The sequence below is a fragment of the Grampus griseus genome (assembly GCF_964374135.1).
Source record: "Grampus griseus genome assembly, chromosome: 4".
In the NCBI taxonomy this organism is placed as follows: domain Eukaryota; kingdom Metazoa; phylum Chordata; class Mammalia; order Artiodactyla; family Delphinidae; genus Grampus; species Grampus griseus.
In genome coordinates, this window is record NC_138997.1 from 87,724,531 (window position 1) to 87,738,059 (window position 13,529).

Sequence of the window (13,529 nt, forward strand, 5' to 3'; positions counted from 1 at the left end):
CCAAACTCAGACCCACAGTATAAGGTAATAGTGACTCCACTTTTGCCCCCCTTTAGGCAGCATAACTAGTGCAGCTTCTGTGCCCTGTAGTGGTGCACTCCAGTGCTTCCCAGACTGTGTCAGTGACAAATGAAATAATATTCTCTCCCTTTGTGTTATGGACTGAATTGTATTACCCTCAAATTCCTATGTTGAAGCCCTAACCCCCAATATGACTGTATTTGGAGACGGGGCCTTTAAAGAGGTAATTAAAGTTAGATGAGTCAACAGGGCTGGTGTTCTTATAAGATAAGACAGAGAGAGACCAGGGGTGTGTATGCAAACAGAAAGGGCCATGAAAGGACGCAGCCAGAAGGAGGATATCTGCAAGCCAGAGGAAGAGGAATTGTGGAAAACCAAACTTTTCTACCCCTTGGTCTTAGACTGCCAGCCTCCTGAACTGTGAGAAAAAAATGTCTGTTGTTTAAGCCCTGCAGGTATATTTTTATGGCAGCCCCAGCAAACAAATACACCCTGCATTAAAATACTGGCCAAGTGTTTCAGCTAGTGTCTAGCTAGTCTATTCTATTTTAGAAGCAGAAGGGACTACTAGAAAGAAGGATAACTTTTCTGAGAACTAAAGCAAGGGAGACAGCTGATATTTATATTATGTGTTTACTTTCTACCAGTTACATAACTTTGCAATGGTCATAAAGTTAAGGTGACCAAACTGATGTGAGCCCACATGGTCTGGTATCAGACCCCATGCTATAACCACAACACTGTTCTTCCTACTGTTTCTAGTAATGGTTAGCTTTGAGACTCTGCAACCATTGGTCAGCCTCTTTGAGTCCTTGCAAATTGAGTGGAACAATATTTACATTGCAAACTTATTAAAAAGACTAGAAATAATGTATACAGACTGGTAAACACCAGGCACTCAATATATAATAATTATTATTATTATGTAGTGTTTCCTAAACACTAATTCAAATTGTGCTAGAAATACATTTCACAAAAATAGCTTATGATTAAGCCTGAGTTTTTCCAGTGTCAGTTGTAAGACCTAGAAACAAAAATACCCTCAGAGATGATAATACAGTTTAAATATGGGAACAGGAAAGCTAACTGGTGTCCCTGGCCTGCCTATTTGGGCAGTGACATCACTTTGTAGGGGGATTGGCAGCTGGGAACATAAATCCAAGATCCTGATTCCATTTTTCTTCTCTCTGGGTGAGGAAACAAGCCTAGGTTTGCCTAAATAGAAGTACATGAAGAATTTAGGATTACAGGGATACTCCCAAATATATTCCATTAGGATAAACCATGGCCTGAAAGACCTTTCCTAGAAAATCATTCATTTAGGTAAGAATCATCTCAAAACATACACATTTCCTTAGTGAGGGTAAAATAACAGCAGCCTACACTTTCAAAATGTCAGATCTTTGATAACTTTGCCTTAGTTTAAAAGAAATCTCTTTAAGACAAGGGCGGGTACTTAATAGTTAACAACTGAATAGGGAAACATATACATATAAAGGTACATAGAGCCTAGCCTGCCTTTGAACTAGGCCAGCTCTTTTTACGTTATACTTTCATTGTACTTGTTGGATTAATCAGGTAGTTAATAACTTGAATATAAAGTCATTAAACCTCACTAGGGAAATTACAAAAAAAATATCAATGACATATTATTGGAGAAAAAAAAAATAGTCCCATCTACACAGTCAGTGCATGTGTGTTACTTGAGAAAACAAGTTTTTGTTTTTTTTTTAAAGATAGGAATATGTCACTGTGTCATCCTCTAAAATAAATGGCAGGCACATGCCATCCATTTGTCATAGATTAGTGGATGTCTAGATGAGACAAATTGGGGACAATTCACTTCCTCTAAAACAAAAGTTACATAATAGTGGTAAACGATTCTCTCTTTCTCTAAATATATACGTACATATATAAATACATAAAAATATATAAGTATATAAAAATATATGCACACAACCTAGGGGCTTCCCTGGTGGCACAGTGGTTGAGAGTCCACCTGCTGATGCAGGGGACACGGGTTCGTGCCCCGGTCCGTGCATCCGGAGCCTGTGCTCTGCAATGGGAGAGGCCACAACAGTGAGAGGCCCACGTACCGCAAAAAAAAAAAAATATATATATATATATATATATACACACACACACACAACCTAATGGGAAAACACATTCACACATTGACAGAAAAACCTATTGAGAGTAAACAAATAAAAAATCAAAGGAATGTATTTTTCATTATTCTCAAAGTGATCAATTATGGATTCAGAGAAAGTATACTTATGGGATTTTTCTTTTCGGCTTATCTCCTAGGATACAATAAACTCAGTAACAAATTTTATGACCCAACATAGAGCAAGGATGATAGAATCTACTAACACCTGGATTGCTCTTTTCCTCACATTGACAAATGTCTAAGGTTTGAAACATGTCCCCAGTTATGTTTTACTATGGGAAAAGGTTTCCCTTGTCCATTTATCACTTTATGCCTGAAAGCGTGAGATTTGATTATTCTTACACCATCACCTAAACTTTTGCAGCCATGAAATTATTTGTTTTTAAACTCTAGACAGAGGTTTAACTTAACCTCCTGAGGCTGTAAATCCCACAGGTTGATTATATGATAGAAAAAGAAATTCTAAATTTGCTACCCTTTAATTTAGTTGAGAGTGTCTACTTTTACCCAGCGTTTTGGGACAAGGTGAAAAGGAGGTTCTTCTCTAGGTCCTTTTTATATCCTTCAATTACTTCACAATTTTTTTTCCCCTCCAGATCCAGTGACCCAACTTTCTATTTTCATGCAAGCTTGATTGCATCCTTTTCTGTATTGGAAAGGTGACTCAAATCTTGGAAAAAAATATAAAATAGATTTTCTTGAATATTTAAGCAAAATACATTCTAAAAACTAGAAATAATTCTATCTGCCAAACTTCTCACAGCAGGGGAACAATTTTATATGATGCAAGTAACTGAGAATACTTTGGGGCCTAGAGGATATCTTTGTACACACACAGTTTACCTATGTTTTAGACTATGATATGTATTATTAGTGAAGTTATGGTTTGTAATATTTCAGCACTTATTAAGGGCCTGAAATATTAGGCAGGTTATTTCCATACAACGATTTTCTATTTACCCTAGATCACTAGCACCAAGGAAAATGAACATCTGATGATGGGAGTACCATGGCAAGACTACCTCAGGCTTAATTAGGTAAGAATTTATAATATCCTGCTTAACGTTAACAAAGCAACAATGTATTGACACAAGATCTACATGTTATAGAATGAAACAATCATTCTATAATAATTATCAGAAGAAACAGAGATAGGTTACTAATTAACAGAAAATTTCCTAAATTAATAGTATACAGGGGTTCTTCTTTTTTTTTTTCTATTTTAAAATAATATTTTTTCCCATGCAGAAAACCTCAGTTGATTCCTTCACTTCCAAGCCTCAATCGACCAGTACTTGGTCCTCTGTCAGGACCAGGAGGTGTTTTTTTTATTAAAAAAGAAATGCTTATACTGAAATCCTTTTTTTGAAAAATAAGAATGAATAATTTCTCACGATGCTCTACTGCAAAACAGAGACCCAGACAAAAGACGCCAACAGAAGTTATTTTGGAAGACATAACAAGTACAGATGTCTGATAAGAAACTTGTAGGCCCTTGAAGGGCCTACAGAGAACCGTTCTGGGGTCAGTTAGTCGATTCTCAATAGGAATAGAAAAGTTATAAAATCCTCTGCCGGTGCCCCCAATGAATGACTCCCATTGCCATTGGTTCCCTATCGTTAATCATCCTCAGATTCAATACTCCAGGGTAAAGGTGAGGGTGGTAGAAAGGGGCTCACTACACCAAAGAAATGCAATTTAAGCTAGGTACAAAATCTACCAGGGGACCAATCTGCACAACCACAATTAATAGCCTAAAATAAAAGGAAAGAAAATGGCACCAGCAATATTTAAACCTAAGGTTTCAACCATAAAAATACCCTGCCTAGTAGATCTATAATTCAGTTCTCTATCTTTGGCTTTTATACAGGTCAATGTCTTTTTTGTTTCTGAAAATATACACCCAACTACTGTATTTGATTTCTCACCTATAGCTAAACCTTTACTAAAAAGATTAGTTTGGCTATCAATATTTAAGCCCAAGGATCCTGTCTTTTCAAATAACAAAATAATTATATGGCAAATTGACATTTGATAGAACTCTAAAGAACTGTCCCTAAGGCATAATGTTTTTGGTTATATTGATCATAAAACTTAACTTGAATGTTTTAAGGATTTAAAGGAAAGTGTGTATTGACTGCAGGCAATGTTTTGGAGAAGCAGCCCTCAGCTGAACCATACATATTTTTTGTTGTTGTTTATGTGTTTCCTAACAGTGGTGTTTGGACCAAGGGCAGGATTTTCTCTAATGCTCTCCCCAGTTCCATTTGCCTCTAACAGATTCTATGAAATTGCTCCCAGTCCCACTGTTGGATGTGCCTTGCTGATTTGCTTCTGTTTATCAGAAATGTTTTCTCTTATCTCAGTATGACCTATCTGTGATTCTGTAGTATAAACTAAAACACTTCTTACCAAGAAAATACACGTTTCTCCTCATAACCCATTGTGAAGATTTTTGAGTCTTTAAGACATGTTTTGTCCATTCTGTAGTCTTTCATTGATTTGTTTTAACATGTACTTATAAAGTATCTGGTGAAGTGATGGTCATACAGCTATCTCTCTTTTTAATGCAAAATCTAAATGGATTGATTCAGTTTTGTATCGGGAGGCCTGGATTGTTTCTGTTCTAGAGATTGTCGCAGATATCTGCACAGATTCAAGTATTTGGTTCTGCAGATTGAATTAGTTTTGATGACTTCACTGCAAGATTTTCTAGACAGTGGAACTATCACCTCATTTTCTCTTTAGCAATGGTAATTTGCAAATGGTTTTCACATACATTATTTCACTCAATTCTTCTTAGGACTCTAAAGAGGCAGGTATTATAATCACTATTTGGAGGATGTGGAAATTGTACAGATGGAAGTTACAGAATGTCCCCAAAAACAGTGACAGTGAATTCACATCTTCTAACAAAATGCCCACCATAAACTGGAAAGGATGAATAGAAGTAGGAAGATCATTTAAGATTCCAGCTATTAGGTGACGATAGACTCAGAAGACACTTATAAAGATTTATAAACAGTTTCTATATTATCTTGTGATATTTTGTTTATAATAGGATTTCCCATATATTATCTCCTTTGATCTTCACAATAACCATAGAGGAAAGAAGGGACTCACACTGTTGCCTTTCAAAGTCTCAGAAGTGTAACTTCTCCAAGATCACAATTATAGGATGAACTTGGTTATAGGAGGAACCAAAGATGAATCACAATGCAGTGGATATATCTGCAGTGCTGCTTTTAAGAAAAACTTATGTTTGCATTTTAAGTTTAACAATTCATCTTCCAACTAATAGATAGACAGAAATTTCACTATACCTTGCAATTTCATTTCTATAACCTCCAAATGAAGCTGTAGAAGACAAATATGCTTCTTGCTCAGGAAAATCCAGCCATATACAATATCCCACTACCTCAAGAGATGGTCTCAGAGATATATGGCTTTAAGGAACAGAAAGAAGTAGAAGAAGCCTATAAGTCCTTTGCTCCCTACCAAATTTCACAGAGCATCTTTTTAAATGAGTGATACCAAAAGTAGAACTTACCTTTTTACTATTACTCAGAGCAAAAGAGAAGGGAGCAGTGCTGACATTGACACCCCCTTAAATTTTAATTAAATGAAAGTGGTAAAAGTGACTCCTCCTGCTATTTTTTAGTTGTCACAAAGCTCTACTCTAAGAGGTTAAAAATAATTCCTTATTGTTTATGACAAAAGAACATCCCATCCTGTTTGAAAATCAGGTAATATCTGTTAAAAATAAGAATACGGCATCCAAGTACCTGCCACTGGACAACAAATGCCCTAGTCCACATTATTCTTTGGAAGATAGAAGCAGAATCAAACACTTACAAGAAAGGTGGGACAGCTTAGTTTAAGCTTTGAAATGGTAATGGATACACACACACACACACACACACACACACTTACACAAAAGAGAAAGGACAGAATACTTTTTTCACCTATAAAGACAAAATTAGGTAGTGGAGCTGGAATTGTCTCTAATGAAAGTGGAAGTTGCTTCCACACATTTTCATTTCCTTTCAGTCATAGAAATAGAAAAAATGAGCATTAGGTGAGAGTCTGTTTGGAACATTATCAGTGCAGATGGCTGGACAACTTGAGAGGTATTATTAAAAGGTCAGTGGAATTGGAATTAAGGAGTCTTCTTACTCTCTGGATCTCTAGTTGACTCCATTTATAAAGTGAACTTTGAATAATCAGAGACTCTTAAATTGTGTCTGTGGGTTGCCTGGATTAACTGGAATTCCCGGAAATGTACACAGAATTGTGTGCAAAACTGTGATTCTGGGCAAGTGTGTAGTTTTTCAGTGAGGGGGTCTTGAACCCTCATCGTATTCACAAAGCATTTCAAAACTCAAGTTAGTTAAGAACCATTGGACTAGTTGATGTGTAAAGGCCCTTTCAATAGTAATGTTCTGGGCTTCCCTGGTGGCGCAGTGGTTGAGAGTCCGCCACCCGATGCACGGGACGTGGGTTCGTGCCCCGGTCTGGGGGGATCCCACGTGCCACGGAGCGGCTGGGCCCGTGAGCCATGGCCGCTGAGCCTGCGCGTCTGGAGCTTGTTCTCCGCAAAGGGAGAGGCCACAACAGTGAGAGGTCAGCGTACCGCAAAAAAAAAAAAAAAAAAAAAAAAAAATAGTAAGGTTCTATGATTTTAATAGAACAAATAGCTTCAGAGAAATGTAACCAAATCTCTCTGGAGAATAGAAATGTTACCACTGCTGACAGATTAGAACCTGGTCCAAAACATAACTTATGTTTGTAGCTTTTTCTAATTCGTTATTTTCTTTCTTCAATGTCTATCCCTACTAAATTCTTTGAATTTCATTTATTATATAATCCTTATATCTAACAAAGATAAAGATTTGACATTTGCCTTTTTATATTTATTTGGAAAAGGATAATCTCATTTCTTAGGGATATAGAAATATGTATATTTTAGAGTATGTATCTATAGAAAATATTTGTACATTACTTTTCTTATATAAAGAGAAACCTTATTCCACATCAACATTGTACCAAACACTTCTCAGAACATGGAATTAGGCAGTTTCTCATAATGTAAAGTATGCAGAAAATTTGAACACGTGCATGGGGAAAGAATAGTAACTCCATCAGGCAAGAGATTACTAAAACGACCACCGGAATGGAAATCATAGTACTTCAGATTGAGCCTGATTATAATTTCACAATTCAACCATTATAAATACTTCTAATTTTTCATTTCCTTTAATCATGCAAGCATTTAGCTACACTCTTTAATTATATATATCCAGAATCTCACTTTCTGTGTTTCTAAGTTGTGAAATTCTTCTTCAGTTAGTGGAAACTTTATGCACAGATTTGTAAGTGGAATGAGAATTATATATTACATATAATTATATATTATATTTTGCTTGAATAAACCTTCCTAATGATAGCTGTGAGAATAAATGAGTATTAGACTAGGATATAAAGTTATCTTTTCTAACCAACTCATTTTTACTTTAATTTTTTAATTTTAGTGATATTTACTACTACGGTTTCATTCAAAATACAGAACATAAATGAATTACTGATTAATAAAAGTTTGAAAAATCACTGTGAATCCACATGTTAAATAAGATAACAAAAATAAGTAATTTTGAAAAAATCATCTGTTTTCATATCCTTAATCTTATAAATTCAAGTTACTTTCCAAATTTTAAAACATTTTCCTTAATTATTTTTATATTTGTTTCTGTAGCAATCCACAAATAATTGAAATCCATAAGCATATATATATAAGCACATTTTAAAATCTCTTTCAAGTAAGAAATAAATAAAATATCAGCAAGTTCAGGAAGCTGCCTTCAGACTTTGGTGACAGAATGTAATAATAGTCTGTCCAGAAATTTCTTCTGCATAATAGGAGTTTAAAAAAATGAACTAAGCTAGAAATGAAAGTTGAAAGTTATAATCAGAATACCACTGAAAATATTCATTATATTAAGAGATAATCTCTAATAATGCTACTTGTCAAGTGTATTTCAAAAAGGATTTTTTAACTGAACAAGTTTTGTATTCTTGAACATTCTGATATATGTTTAAGGGAATGTTTTGAGGAAGCAAAAAAAATGGATCTAGATAACACTTTCCATAGATATTCTCTAAGGAGACATAGGGTTACATTTTATTTAAACATTGATCAGTGAATTCGGAACAGAAAATAGTGAAGAATGAATATAAAAATAGTATGCTTCTCATCAATTTGTAAACCTCAAAGATTGAAAAACAATCTTCTCATATGCAAAGTAAGTGTCCAGTTCTAGAGGAAAAAAAGTCTTTTTTGGCATCATTAGGGTCGTATATATCTACTTTAGTGTAACTGCAAATTTCTTACTGTTTGAATTACAGTCTTAATATTTGTTAGCATTTATATTAAAGACAGATTACAGGAATTCCTTTCTTTCCTCCCCCCATAAAGTCTTTTAGAACAATGCATACATTTAATGCTTGTACACATCAAGGACTCTCTTCTCGTTAGGCACATTTGGCATAAGAGCAATGATCTGAATAAACTCTAAACTGGCATGTTATTCCTGAAGGCTACTTCTCAGCCTGCTGACTTGGCTGTTAGCCACTGAAATCAAAGGAGAGGAAGGGGTGATGACTCGTGGTTTGCATATGTACACAATATCTGAGTCAGGTGTTTCTTAATCACATCTTTAGGGATAATTATTAGGTCAAATTACATTTGACAAGCAGCTCTAAAATCTTACTAAGTTATCTGAGGCCTGCAGAAGAAAATTAGCTTGCTTTACTCAACAGAAATGTATGAAAGCTAAAATGTGGAGCTTATTAACATGGCCATTTTTTAGGATCTTTCCTTGTTGTAAGACTCTGATAGTTAGTTGATGGTTCTGTGAATATAATGTTACTTCTCCATTAGCTAAAATTGCTATTCAGAGAGCATGATTAAGTAGAATTATGGGGAAAAATGAAAAATTTTATAGGAAGCTTTTGTAAATTGCTTGAAAGAGATCCTCAAGTCAGAAAACACCTGTAAATATGTCACTATTCTAAATTTAACCTTAATATTTCTATACCGGGAATTGAAAAATAGAAAAGCACAATTATGATTCAAGCCATTCCTGATATTTTACACAGCATTTAATACAGCACCTATCAGTACAGAGATTTATTTACAATCTCACTCAACTTCACATGTAAGTAATGCCAAGAAGGGAAAAAATAAGATAAATTTTTCTTGGAATTTTGTGTTTTGGTAGAGTAGCCAAAAAATACTTAAATTGTTAAAATAGCAGGGTGGTCTTTAAGAGGCATATATGTTTTTTTCTGTATTTATTACAAATTCTTTTTCTGTTTCTAGAATACATTGTATTATATGCCTTAGAAACTATAACATTTTACAGTTTAAACTATAGAAATAATGTTTTAAAGATATTGTTCAATTATACTTACTGGTATAATTTTGCCAACTTTTGCCAACAACACAATGTCACTGAAGTGTGGCCATTTTCAGCATGAGAGGTGATGAATGACCAGGAACTCATTTATCTAAAGCAAACAAGTGGTGCTCTTAGCTGTTTTCTGACTGAGTCAGAATTACAAGATAACGTGTCTGAAATAGTTCAAAAATGTAGTGCAAATGCACCGTATTAGGAAGTAAAAATGGAATGTCTAAAAGTGTAAGATATTTTGGGTGTTACACATGATATATTATGTCATGTAACTAAACTAAGTATTGGAGCATAAAACCAGACTTTAATACTATCATTGAAAACATTTAAGGTACTTGAAACTTTTGCTACACTCTACTAGGTAGGTGAAAAGAATTATAATTACTAATTTTTAAACGTTGACTTTCGTAATAAGTTGATCACATTGAAAAAATGGCAGACCTGGGTACAGAGATTCTAAGGGAGCTGATGCACTTTATTTTTTTTACATTCTTTATCTTTTATACATTTTAAAGGGTTCAGAAATAATGTTTTAAGTCAAATTACAATGTAAGATGTTCTTTTCATTGCTAATTTGGGGAATTATCATAGATATCCTTGAGTCATGTATTTTTTTCACTAGCAATATTTTAAAGAATAAACACCATTAAATAATGACTCTTGCCTTCAAAAAGCCTAGAAAGAGAAAAAAGACATATACAAATATAACACAAAACGAAAGGTATGGCATGTATAAGACGTAAAGAAAGGCTCAGGGAAAATCAAGAGACAGTCACTAAACTTTCTTTAAGTGTTTCTTTTGTAAGTCTGAATTCACCTAAATAACTGTGCTGCTCTTTGTGTTGCTTGCAATCTGCTGAAAGAAGTATTTACAGAAATTCTTTGTCATATGCACCTCTCAAAATTACCAGAAGAAAATGGGCCTTTCTGTTAGATCCCTCTACATGGATAATAACAGTCCCAGTGGATGGTATTTTGGCTATTTTCATGTATAATATTTCAAAGTGGTTAGAAGCACAGGATGTGGAGAAAAAGGGCTGGGTTCAAATCAGTTTACTGAGTAACCTTTGGCCTTTTACTTGAAATCTCTGCCTCAGTTTCCCTACAGAAATAATTGGGGATTGTAATTGCATTTACTCCTTAGAATTGTTATAAGAATTAAATGAATTAATAGGTATAAAGTACTTAAAAGAATGCTCGTATTATGCCATCATTCTAGTCCCTCCTTTAATTTGAATCCCTACTATATTTTAAAATAATAATTTGTTGTGTCTTAATAGCAATGTATGATGCTCCAGGAAACTGAAGAAAAATATAGAAATTTCCAAGGTAAATACAAAATAAAACATTTGCATATAATTAGTGTGAATAAAAAACAATGTCATCAGATGAAATTCTGAATCAATCAACATTTTAGTCCCTTTCACATTGGCATCCAACTTTTTTCAATGAGTGCAGTTAAGGGAATCAGGGTCCTTTTCATTAAAATTTGTACCACTGTGTTTGTCACTCTTCCTCCTTGCCTTTCTATGCCTTTTCTCATTAGCATAGGTCATGTCTACATCAACAATTGTCTACTTCTAGATACCAGGCTGCTTCCCTAAAAAACATGCAGGCTCAAATATAGGCACGTTTTAGCAAAGGCAATTTTTTTGATATATAGAAAAACATGTCTTTTCTAAGAATACAGATCTAAATATAAAGTGTAGAATTGTGTCTCAGTTTTACTTAAGGATAAGTGTCATTCATTAGTCTTTTAATATAAATCTTCCATTGAATATCAGTCAGTCATCATTCTATTAGCTTTATAAAACATGATAAATGACAGGGAACACGATGAATTCTGAAAGCGAATGAAGGTACAGACACCACACATGATGAAATGATTTTGATCTCCCCATGGCTAGTAGTTGACATACTGATTTGAAATTATTCGAACAGGGTGACTACGTTTATTTACTACCAGCATTGCGAACCATGCCATGTAATTAATCACACCCTGCACTAGCAGTAAGGAAATCTGCTCCCCACAATGCAGTGAACAGTTATTTGCCTCTCTTTCACTTGGCGTCTCTGCAACACTATTGTGATTTTGTTTCCAGAAAGACTTCTGTCCCTGCTATTTGGGGAAATGTATCTATAATATCTTGATCCAAGAATTTCATATTCAACAGATGGTATTCTTGGCTATGTATTCACTGTGGTTTCTCTGAGAAGAGCTGAGTGCTTAATATTGCTTGTTCTCTGCCAATCACCTCTTAGCCTACGAGTGAATTTTGATCAAATATGTATTATTCCTTGTGCTTTGGCTCTGACCCTTTTGGAATTCTGACCACTATCTAGCATGAGTTGCAAAGATACCAGGTTTGTTTTTGTATGGTCCTGTCTTAAAAGAGATGCCCAAGACTATATGTTTACATGCACAGATAAATATAAAATAGTCCCATACTTATAGAGACAGAAACATACACATGTGGCTACTCCTACTAGGACTGATTCTTTTCTGAAAGTGAGATTTTCTCTATACTATTTTCTTTGTGCATATCATATACATATACACCTGTCTTCAAATTTTGTAAACCAAAACAAGATACTTATTATGCATGATAATGTATATAGGATATTAAAAATACTTGTGGGAGATCATCATCTGAAAAGTCTTTTGAAATGCTGTAGATCAAGGATTAGGCTTTTTGCAGCAATTTTAATTTATTTACTTAAAACCAATAAAAGCAACTCTCCTCTACTTTATTTTTACATAGGTCTGGACATCAAAAAGATGAATGGAAGGAGAGAGTGTTAGGGACACCACAGGCTTCACAGAGAGCAGAAACTCAAATCTCATTCATTTTCTACCTCATCTAACAAGCCTCTATAAAGCTACAAGAGAAAGATTCTATTTTTCCAAACAAAGCAAAACCAAGAGTGAACTGGATTAACTGATCCAGTCTTCAGTTTCCTGATGCTTTCTTAGTTGGCAAAAATCCACTATTTGTGTTTTTCAACTTACTTTTTTATTTTCTGGCCTGCTTTAAAGAGTGTCTTCCTGTTAGGCATTAAATCTGCCATCAAACGATTTGACATGGTCATTTGTAGAAAAAACGTTGTGATATCTCAGTGAAGAGGAAGGATGAACATGAGAATCAGATAAGGAGGATGCCACAAAATGTTTTTGACTTTATGATCAATTTTAGAAGTTGCCAAGTCAAATTACTTGTTCAACACTTCTAGATATCATTGCCTAATTAGGAAAGTTGACAAAAATGCTGTACGCTTGTTTAGGTGAAAGCCAACGATTGAATTCAACCACAGTGCTAACTTCTCTATAACAGGGCTCCATAGCCACGCATTTAACTAATTTCACATCTCAGGCTATTGACGCAGGGAAATTAAATTCTTGTCCCTGTAAATGGACCTATCATATATTTCTCAACTTTTAAATATTTGCCTGCAGTCAATCTATATATTCACTATTGGAAAGCAAAGGCAGCCTTCCTTTCCAGTTAGTATTTTATGTACCCATACTATAGGCAGCTCAGCTTCAGTCTTAATATACTTATGTCAGGAAGTATAGAGGCATTTCTTAATCACCTGAATCAAAACTGTGTATCAAATCTTTACATGGAATTCCTGGATAATATTTATTCTTTGAATATAACAAGTACAATGAAATAGAGTAAATGGCAAAAGTGTTGACCAGAGCACCCTATATGTAATACATGATTATAGATTTTTTTATTTCATTTCCACTTTAAAATTTTTAAAGAAAAAATATTTATGATGTTCGGCATTTCCTATTTATCATTTCAGCATCACTGAATAAGGCTGGGGAGGAAAGTGTTACAAACAAAAATACTGCATTAATTCCC

The 13,529-nt window shown here is 34.4% G+C and overlaps 1 protein-coding gene across 5 annotated transcripts in view; it reads right to left on the reverse strand.

Moving 5' to 3' along the window:
* Positions 1-13,529, reverse strand: part of PCDH7 (protocadherin 7) — a gene marked incomplete at its 5' end in the record, with an annotated part of 409,595 nt that overhangs the window by 44,551 nt on the left and 351,515 nt on the right. The window lies entirely within an intron of this gene.